The sequence below is a fragment of the Carlito syrichta genome, unplaced genomic scaffold (genome assembly GCF_000164805.1).
Source record: "Carlito syrichta isolate Samal-C Ts95f unplaced genomic scaffold, Tarsius_syrichta-2.0.1 Scaffold290010, whole genome shotgun sequence".
NCBI lineage: Eukaryota > Metazoa > Chordata > Mammalia > Primates > Tarsiidae > Carlito > Carlito syrichta.
In genome coordinates this window covers 12,402-22,650 of record NW_007234106.1, presented here as the reverse complement: position 1 = coordinate 22,650, position 10,249 = coordinate 12,402, and the positions used below count along the sequence as shown (strand labels likewise).

The following is a 10,249-nucleotide window of genomic DNA, read 5'->3' as shown; positions in this document are numbered from 1 at the left end:
GTGTATATGTACCACATTTTTTTTATCCAGTTCAGCGTTGATGGGCAATTAGATACTTCTAATGGTTCCATGTTTTTGCTATTGTGAATAGAACTGCAACAAACATACGTAGCTGCACTATATTTCATAAACAGTTATGTTTCATCATAAAAGCTTTTAAAGATCAGAACCAGGAGTTTTCTTTGCACTGCCTATATGTTGTCCTTGAAGGCTTTCTTAGCTATGTCATTTGTACTAATAAGGGTCTGGTGGGTAAAAAACTTGGGGCCGTTGTCCTGTGAGGCAAAGTACACCCTGGTTCTCTCACCTCTAGTTCCAAAAAGTGTCTTGTGAATTGTGTTATAACACACCGTTCCTCTTTCAGGATCCTTTACCACTTAGTCATGCAGGACACAACAGTCAAGGTCTTGGTGATTTTATTTCTCACTTTTTCCTTTCTTTCTAGTGGATTTGCAGAGGCTTAATGACTATAAAATAATAAAATGTATTATCTCATAATTATTTAAGTCAGAAATCTGGGTAGGCATAGCTGTTTTCTCTGCTTAAAGTTTCATAAGACTGAAGTCAAGGTGTGAGTGCTCTTATTGGAAGGTTCTGTCAAGAGTCCTCTTCCAAGTTTATTCAGGTTGTTCACAGACTGTAATTCTGAAATTTCTGTTTCTTTGCTGGTTGTCAGTGGGGAGGGGGGAGGGTATCAACCTTTAAAGTTCCTAAAAACAGTCCATATTCCTGCTGCTTTTCATATGTTCACCTTCCAAATTTAGTAGGTTGAGTTTCTTTCTTTTTTTTTAGCTGGAGAACTTACTTTTATTCTTACATTTTTATACTAGGAAGTCAACATTTAATAACCTATTGTTCACAATTGATTAAAAAAAACCCTTTAATCCTTAAATTGTACATCAACATCCTATGATTTCAAATTTTATTTATCACTCTCCTTCAAGTCTGAAGAAAATGATTAATGTATTAAGTCCCACAGACAGTACAGTCCCACTGACATAACATTTAATATGAAGTTCTACACTCATATGAGAATTAAGAACAGCCGGTATCAAAGTGGCCTGAAACCTGACTGTGTTCCTGGCTCAGAATACCTATAGTAAATTTGTAAATCCACACTAAGACACAAAATTAAACTAGGGTGTGTATACCTTATAAAAATGTTTTCACAGTAAAACTTAACATTAAAATTTTACCAAATTTCAACCTTAATTTATTGAATTAAGTTTTCAAAATGCTTGATTAACTATGAATTAATTGCAAATAACTTCATGTGGGTTTTTTTTAAGTTTGCCCAGCATTGTAAAATGGTTACAGAATATAACTTCTAAAATGTCAAAATATGCTATACAAATTGCACTTTTCTGCTAGGCTGGGCCTGTATCTTCTATAGTAAGATACAAAAACTACTGAATAAAAATACACTTTTAAATCAATAGGTACTTGATTAATTTCCCTGAAATTATCAACATCATTACCAAAATCTTCCAGGATTTTGTAAGATTTGATTCCTTAAGTACAGTTCTAAAGTTAAACTTATGGGGGGGGACCCTTATATATTGACTTTTTATGTCCTTTTCTGGTCCTTCAATGACCAAAGAGAATTTTAAACAAATTATACTCCATGTTTCCTGTCTTAATTAAGAATTACAATTTATATGATCCAAATTAAGAAATATCATACTCATCAAAAGCTATTAATTTTGAAATGTCTATGTATGTCTGTCTGTAGGTTCCCTTAGAACCTTTCACGCTTTTATAATCAAGAGATTTTAATCAATTATATGCTAGAATCAAATTAGAAAAGAAAAACTTATTTTGCAAAAATAAAATCACTCCCCAATGTGCTTGACAGAAACAAGCTATTCATTTTCATTTGTGTTCCATTGAAGACATTAGTGAAGTCTGTCCAATGGTTTATTTCCAAGTGGTCCACTTGGAATTCTTTGGAATGTTTTAAGATTGGCTGTAGCTAGAGTTCTGAATTCCATTTGGACCCTGCTCTCCTTCACTGTTTGGAGGTGGTTTTGGTTTCGGCATTTTACTAAGAATAGTTGCCATCTCTTTTCTCTCATCAAAATTCTTCCGCTGCTCATATAGTTTTAAAATAACCCTGATTATTTCCAAAATCTTCTCCATGTCTACAGAAAGCTCAGCAAACCACTGTCTGGCATCTTTCTGCCGTATGACACAGGCTACGTGTAGGCAAGCAAAAGTTATCATGAAAGGAGGATATGGTAGGCAAAGATCTGTTCTGTAGGTATCATTCACTATCCTCCATGCAAGGGGAAGCAACATGTCTTCTTGGCCTATGTCCTGCACATACTGGAGCAAAGGTCTATATGGATGATACACTATCAAGCAACAATCCATTAATTCTAAAAGATAGAATTCACATTCTAATATATGATTCATACTATAAGAAAATTCCTTTGGAAAGGCATATGAAAATCTAGTTTTTAATACAGAAGTAGCAGCAGAAATCAATCTTGTATTTGAAACTACTCCAAATTCCTCTACTTTGGATGCCAAAAACACATATGTAGGAGCCATTAATACAGGATCTATACTTTTCAGAGAATACCTGGCATAGAATCTCTTGAAATAGACCATAGCAGTGGCAATAACTTGTTGTCTTAATTTAAGATGTTCACCTAATGCTTGGATAACATTTGTAAAAAATACTTGTAATTTCCAATACTCTTCTTCTGAGAGAAACTTTAAGTCCTTTTGGCGCTCCTTCAACAGATCTTGTTTATCCAAAATCCATTGCAAATAGTGGGAGCTCTGCCAAAATTTCCCTGCCATGGAACACGACTTGTCCTGATAAAAAAGCACCAGCCGGCAGAGCGGCCTGGGAAGCAACCATAGACCCAGCTCGTCCGGTAACCGCGCTCCTTGATCAAATCACCTCGGTTCGGCTCCACTCCGCGGCCGGGTTGAGTTTCTTTCACACTTATATCTCCTCAGCATTCTTCTCTGTCTCATCTCTCTAAATGACTCTGGCCTTCCTCTTCGGTTGAATGCCTTATGTGATAACATCGGGTTTAACCATCAGCAGATCAGTAATCCTAATATCATCTCTAGTATCTTTTTACAGCATTCTTTAGGGAACATTTCATTGAACCACTAAGAGATATGAATCTTGAGTAGACACCTTCAGAATTCTCCCTAACCCCCAAATAGCAAGAGAAACACTAGAAGTTATATGTTGTTCTTAAGAAGAAATCAGACTAGCAGTCTTAGAAAAGGTTATTATATATTGGCACTTAAGTATATGGAGTGAGATAGGAATCAAAGTTTCTTTTTTTTATGCGAATATCCAGTTGGTCGAGCAACATCTGTTAAAGATCTTTTATCCAGTGGACTCACTTATCATATTGATATAAAAAACGTTGAATGTATTACTATAGAACTTGTTGTAGACATTTTTATTTCTTCTGTTTACCTATATGTCTCTGTCAATACTACACATGTCTTGGTTCTCATAGCTTTAGGTAAGTCTTGAAGTTAGTTAATTATTTACATTCTCCAAATTTTGCTTCAATTTGTTTTGACTTTTCTACATTCTATGTTTATCCATATACATTTGAGAATCAGCTTGTTTATGTTTTTGAAAATGCCTTTTTTTGAGCCAGAGTCTCACTCTGTCACCTAGGCTGGAGTGCAGGGTCATGCTCATGGCCACTGCAGCCTCGACCTGTGGGGATCAAGTGATCCCGTTGTCCCAGCCTTCCAAGTAGATGGAACTATAGGCATGCACCATGATGCCCTGCTAAGTTTTTGATTTATTGTAGAGATGAGGTCTCACCAAGTTGTCCAGGCTTTTCTGGAACCCATAGGATAAGGCAATCCTCTTACCTCAGCCTCCCAAACTGCTAAGATTATAGGCGTGAGCTGCTGTACCCAGACTAAAATGTCTTTTTAAAAAAAGAATTATTATTTAATCTTGATGGTGGTTAATTTAATCTATTCAGTAGAAAGGACATTTAAACAACTTTTCATATAGTCCCTCTCTTTGGTTTTTGTGTATGTATGTGTATGTGTGTGCTGCATTTTTAAGGTTTCTTTAGATCTCCATTGAATTATACTATTCTTCAACTGTATCTATTTGACTGTTAAATTGTCAATTGACTCTCTAATCTTGGTTACTATGTATAGCTGATTCTTGTTACTCACAGTAGTTACATTCTGTAGAGTCACCACAAACACCAAATTAGCAAATACTGAACCATTTCTCCTAGGTGAGATATTGGGTTAATTTAGGAACCCCAGATTGTAACATTTTTTTTTAGACATTCCATGAATAATCCCATTTTATGAGTATTTCTATTTAAAAGCACTTTATTCAATGTATATCATTGATTCTTTAACACTAAACTCATGGTCAGCATCATTATAACTCACGGCCTGAACATAACTTGCCTAAGCCATATTTTCCCTAAAGTATATCACAGTCTTGTTGCACTTAGGAACACCAGGTAGCACTCTAGCATTTAAAATACCAATGTCACTAACAGAAAGCACAAAAGAGAGAAAAATGTGGTGCTAAGTAGACCACATAAAGGACATTTGTTTATAGTATGACAGCAGAATGAGAAGGTGGGACATTGCCTTGTTCACACTCAACTAGGAATGTACACATTGGGTGATGAGTTTTTTTGCTATTTACTTGCCTACAAATGATTGCAAAAGGCCTGTGTTATTGATTTGGAGGCTAAAAATAAACATTAGCAAGTAGGTAAATTTACAAAACAGAAATCTGTGGATAATGACAATTGGCTTTACTTCTTTTTTAATGTTTCTACTAGCTCATACATCTATAGTCATTTTAATATGTTGTTTTTAATGCATATATTGGATGTCTTATTTCTCACTGCATTAAGTATTTCTATTAATAATCTATGCTGATACTTCCTGTGTGGATAGTCATTTCACATCTGATTCTCTTGTTTGCTTTTTTCTGTTGAAACATGATCAGTATGACAACTCCTTGAGAAAAGATATGGCCTACATTTATATATTAGCCCTTAGCTCTCTGCTTTAAACAGATGTTAAATAAATTTTTCTTATCAATTTCAATTTGAGATATTTTACCTTTAAGGGTTATTTTTGGTGAAGTGGGGCAGAAAGAATCTTTCCACAAATGTCTCATCGTTTCTCAAATTTGATTTATAAATCCAAGAATCTCACCAAATTTCAAGTATAATAAACTCAAAGAAATACACATCAAGATACATTATAATCAAATTGTTGAAAACAGATTGTTTAATGAGGCAAGACCAAAACTTTATATAGATGTGTGTGTGTGTGTATGTGTGTGTGTGTGTGTGTAATTGTCACTAAGGTTAAAAGATGACTTCTCACACACATATTCCAAGTACTGAAGGATAAAAGATTGACAACCAATAATTTTATTTTCAACAAAACTACTCCAAAAATGGAGGAGAAGCTAAGACATTCCAACATAAAGAAAAGCACAGAATTGAATATGAGAAGATCGTCCCCACAAGAAATACTAAAGGAATTTTTTAACCTAAATGAAAGAACTAGTATTCTTTTGACAGTAAGCAAAATACATACAAAGAAATAAAATGTACTGCTAAAATTAATGACATAGGTAAATATAAGACAATAAATGTATTTTTGTCTGTAATTCTTTATCTATCTATTATAAAAGATAACTGCATAAAACAATAATTATAGCATTGTGTTGATGGACATAAAGTGTGTAAAGATATGATTTGTAAGACAATGAACAGTTCAAAGTTAGGAGGGAATTAAGATACATAGAAAAAAGGTTTTCTATATTACTAAAATTAAGTTAGTGTTAATTTGATCTAGATTGCTTAAATATGTAATTGTAATCTTGAGGGCAATTATTAAGAAGATAAAATGTATCATAAAACAAACAACATGGGAATTCACACAGTACAACAAAATATGTTTATTTCAAACAAAAGAAGGCAGCAATTGGGGAATGGCCCATGTACATTGTACCTTATCAATACTTAAACTATATGTAAATGGATTAAACACTTTATTAACAAGACAGAGGTAGGATTTTTTTTTTTTTAGTGTAGGAGTCTCACTCTGTCACCCAAGCTGGAGTGCAGTGGCATGCTCATGGCCCCCACAGCTTTGATCTGCTGGGCTCAGGCAATCCTTCTGTCTCAGCCTTCAAAGTAGCTGGAACTGTGAGTGTGCATGAACATGACCACATAATTTTTTAGATTTATTGTAGAGATAGGGTTTTACCACATTGACCAGGCTGGTCTCGAACACCTGGGTTCAGGCAATATTCTTGCCACAACCTCCCAAAGTGCTGGGATTACAGGCATGAGCCATTGTGCCTGGCCTAGAATAAATTGTTTAATGATCAGTTGTTTAAAATCAGTTACACTCAGACCTTTGTATCATGGGTTCCACATCCGTGGATTCAAACAACCACAGACTGAAAATGTAAAAACAATAATGAGTGGTTCTGTCTGCACTGGACATGTGCATATTTTTTCTATGTTGTTATTCCCTAAATAATACATTGTAACATTTATACGGTATTTGTACTGTGCTAAGTATAAGTCATTGAAAGATGATTGAAAATATATGAGAATGTGTATGCTATATGAAAATTCAAAACAATTTATTTGAGAATTCGTGGTTTTTTTGTTTTTGTTTTTTTGAGTCAGAGTTTCACTCTGTTGTGCCAGTTAGAGTGCGGTGGCATGCTCAAGGCCACCACAGCCTTCAAGTGCTGGGCTCAGGTGATCTTTCACCTCAACATTCCAAGAAGCTGGAACTACAGGCATGCGCAATCATGCCTGGCTAACGTTTCTGGATGTATTTTAGAGATGAGGTCTGGCCTAGTTGCCCAGGCTGGTCTAGAACCCATGGGCTTAGAAAATCCTCTCACTGTGGCTTCCCAAAGAACTGGAATTATAGGTGTGAGTCTCTGTGCCAGACCTATGGATTTTAATATCTATGGTGTGTTCTGGAACCAATCTCCCATGGATACTGAGATATGGCTTTAGATGCTGTGTACAAGAGACTCATTTTATATTAGAGCTTTTAAAATTTTTTTAAAGATGTAGGGAACAACTCAATGTTAAGTATATAAATTGCTATTGTACAGGTAAAGTTTAGGCCTCCCTTTGGTTCCCAGTTTACCTCGTTGGAGATTGGGTACCTTATTGATGTTATGTGCACACTCTTTCTCCTGACAGTGTTCCACTACAATCAATCCCTTTCTTTCTTTTTTAATTTTTTTTATTTTAAAAATATGGGGTACAATTCAGGGTTAGGTATACAAGTGATCATAATGTAGGTTTCATTGTTGATGAGATGTGCCCCCCTCCTTCTGGCAGTATCCCACTACTGCCAATCCTTTTCTTATAGTATTATGATAATCCTTAAAGGTCCACTTATGAGTGAGAACATTTGATATTAAATTATTTGTTTCTGTGATAGCTCACTGAGTATTAGAGACTCTAAATCCATCCAAGTTGCTGTGAAGTTCATAATTTTGTCCTTCCTTATGGCTATATAATATTCCATTATGTATATGTACCACTTTTTTAAAAATCCAGTCCTCTTCAATGGGCAGCACGGTTGGTTCCATGTTTTTGCTATTGTGAATAATGCTGTAATAAACATGTGTGTGCTATTATCTTTTTCATAGAGTGATTTGAGTTCCTCCAGGTATATTCTCAGAAGGGACATTGCAGGATTGTATGGAAGGTTGATTTTTAGATCTTTCAAGAATCGCCAAACTGTTTTCCACAGAGGTTGTGCTAGCTTACACTCCCATCAGCAGTGTAGAAGTGTTCCCTTTTCCCTATACCCTCTCCGGCATCAATTGTTTTTTGAGTTATTGATGATAGCTATCCTGACTGGAGTTAGGTGGTATCTCAGTGTGACTTTAATTTGCATTTCTTTGACGATTAGTGAGGCTGAGCATTTTTTTATGTATCTATTGACTGCTCATATGTCTTCTTTTGGGAAGTGTCTAGTCATATATTTTGCCCACTTTTTAATAGGGCTGTTTGTTTTCTTTCAGCATATTTAAGTTTCTTGTAGATCCTAGATGTTAGGCTTTTGTCAGATATACAGTTGGCAAGCATTTTTTTCTTAGCCTGTGGGCTGTCTCTCCACTCTCTTGATGGTTTATTTGCTTTGCAGAAGATTTTCAGTTTGATGAGATCCCACTTGTTTATCTTGCCTCTTATGGTATGGGCACTTGGGGTTTTGATCAGGAATTGGTAGCCAGTTTCAATTTCCATAAGGGTTTCTCCTGCATTTTGTAAGGTTCTTATAGTTAGAAGTTTTACACTTAGGTCTTCGATTCATTTAGAGTTAATTTTTGTGTATGGTGATAGGTAGGGGTCTTGTTTTAATCTTCTTCATGTAGTCAGCCAGCTTTCCCTGCACTATTTACTGAATAGGTTCTTTTCTCTCCAGTGGCTGTTGGTGGAGGGTTTGTCGAAGATGAGTTGGTTGAGAATTTGAGGTCTTGCTTCCAGGACATTTATCCTGTTCCATTGGTAATATGCCTGTTTTTGTACAAATATCAGACTATTTTGATTATTGTAGACTTATAATAAAGTTTAAAGCCTGGAAGTGTGATAACTCTCAGTTTGTTTTTTTTGGCTGAGGATTGTTTGAGCTATTTGTGGTCATTTATATTTCCATACGAATTCCTGTATTGTCATTTCCAGGTATGAGAATGATGCTGGTAATTTAGTGGGTTCTGCATTAAATCTGTTGATTGCCTTGGGTAGGATGGACATCTTAACTATGTTGGTCCTTCCAATCCATGACCATGGGACATTTTTCCATTTATTTGTCATCTTTGAGTTATATGAGCAGTGCTATGTAGGTTTTGTTGTAAAGTTCTTTCACTTCTTTGCTTAGAAAGATGCCAGGTATTTCATTTTTGTGTGTGTGAGGTTATTGTGAATGGAATTGTGTTTTTTTATTTGGGCTTCTGTGAGTTTATTGTTGGTATATAGACATGAGACTGTCTTTTGCATGTATATTTTATATCCTGAGACTTTGCCAAAGTCCTTCATCAGTGCAAGAAAGTTTTTGACAGATTCTTTTGTGTTTTCAAGGTTTAGGATCATGTCATCTGCCAAAAAGGATAATTTAACTTCCTGTTTCCTATTTGGATACCCCTGAATTCCTTCTCTTGTCTGATTACTCTAGCTAGGACTTCCAACACTATGTTGAACAGGAGGGGTGAGAGTGGGCATCCTTGTGTTGTTTCGCTTTTCAGGGGAAATGATTCCACTTGCTGTCTGTTTAGCAGTATGTTGGTTTGTGGTTTCTCATAGGTGACTTTTACTATTTTGCAGTATGTTCCATTTATGCCCTAGTGTTCAAGGGTTTTATCAAGAAGAATGCTGGATTTTATTAAAAGTTTTTTCTGTGTCTAATAATATAATCACAAGTTTCTTGTTTTTACATTTGTTAATGTATTTAATTACATTTATGGTCTTGCGAATGTTGAAGCAGACTTCTATCCTGAGGATGAGGCACACTTGGTCATGCCGGATGATTTTTGAGATGCGTTGTTGAATTTAATTTGCTAGAATCTTGTTGAGAATTTTAGCATCTGTGTTCATCAAGGATATTGGCCAGTTGTTCTTTTTCTTTGTTGGATCTTTACCCAATTTGGATACCAATGTGATGTTAGCATCATAAAATTATTTGGAGACAGTTCCATCTATCTCGATTGCCTGGAATAATTTCAATAGTATTGGTATCAGTGTCTCTTTATATGTTATGTATAATTCTGCTGAAAGCCCTCTGGCTCAGGCCTTTTTTTTTGGTAGGTAGTTTTCTCATAGTGAAGTCCATTTTCTGGGTTGTTATTGGTCTACTTAGGGTCTCAATTTTCTATTCTTTCAAACTGAGGAGGTTGTGTGATGTCAGCAAGTACTCCATTGCTGCATTGTGTGTTGCAGGGTGGTAAAGGATTCTGAAAGAGGAACGGCGCAGTTCACAAGACACTTTTTAAGTTAGAAAGTGGGGGCCCAGGTGGCACTTTGCTTCATGGAAAAAAGGCCCCAAGTCTCTTTCTCACCAGAATTTTATTAGTACAAAATGACATAGTTAAGTAAGCCTTCAAGGACAAAGTACAGACAATGTAATGAAAATTGTCTGTTATAATCTTAGAAAACTGTTGTGATAAAACATGACTGTTTACAGGATATAGTGCAGCTGCTTGCAAGACAATGTATAACTTTTT

At 35.5% G+C, this 10,249-nt stretch overlaps 1 pseudogene across 1 annotated transcript; it reads right to left on the bottom strand.

Moving 5' to 3' along the window:
* Nucleotides 1–1,549: 1,549 nt before the first annotated feature.
* Nucleotides 1,550–2,929, bottom strand: LOC103256551 (annotated as a pseudogene). The gene has a single exon (XR_002481759.1). The product of XR_002481759.1 is annotated as a cyclin-C pseudogene (transcript).
* Nucleotides 2,930–10,249: the final 7,320 nt, after the last annotated feature.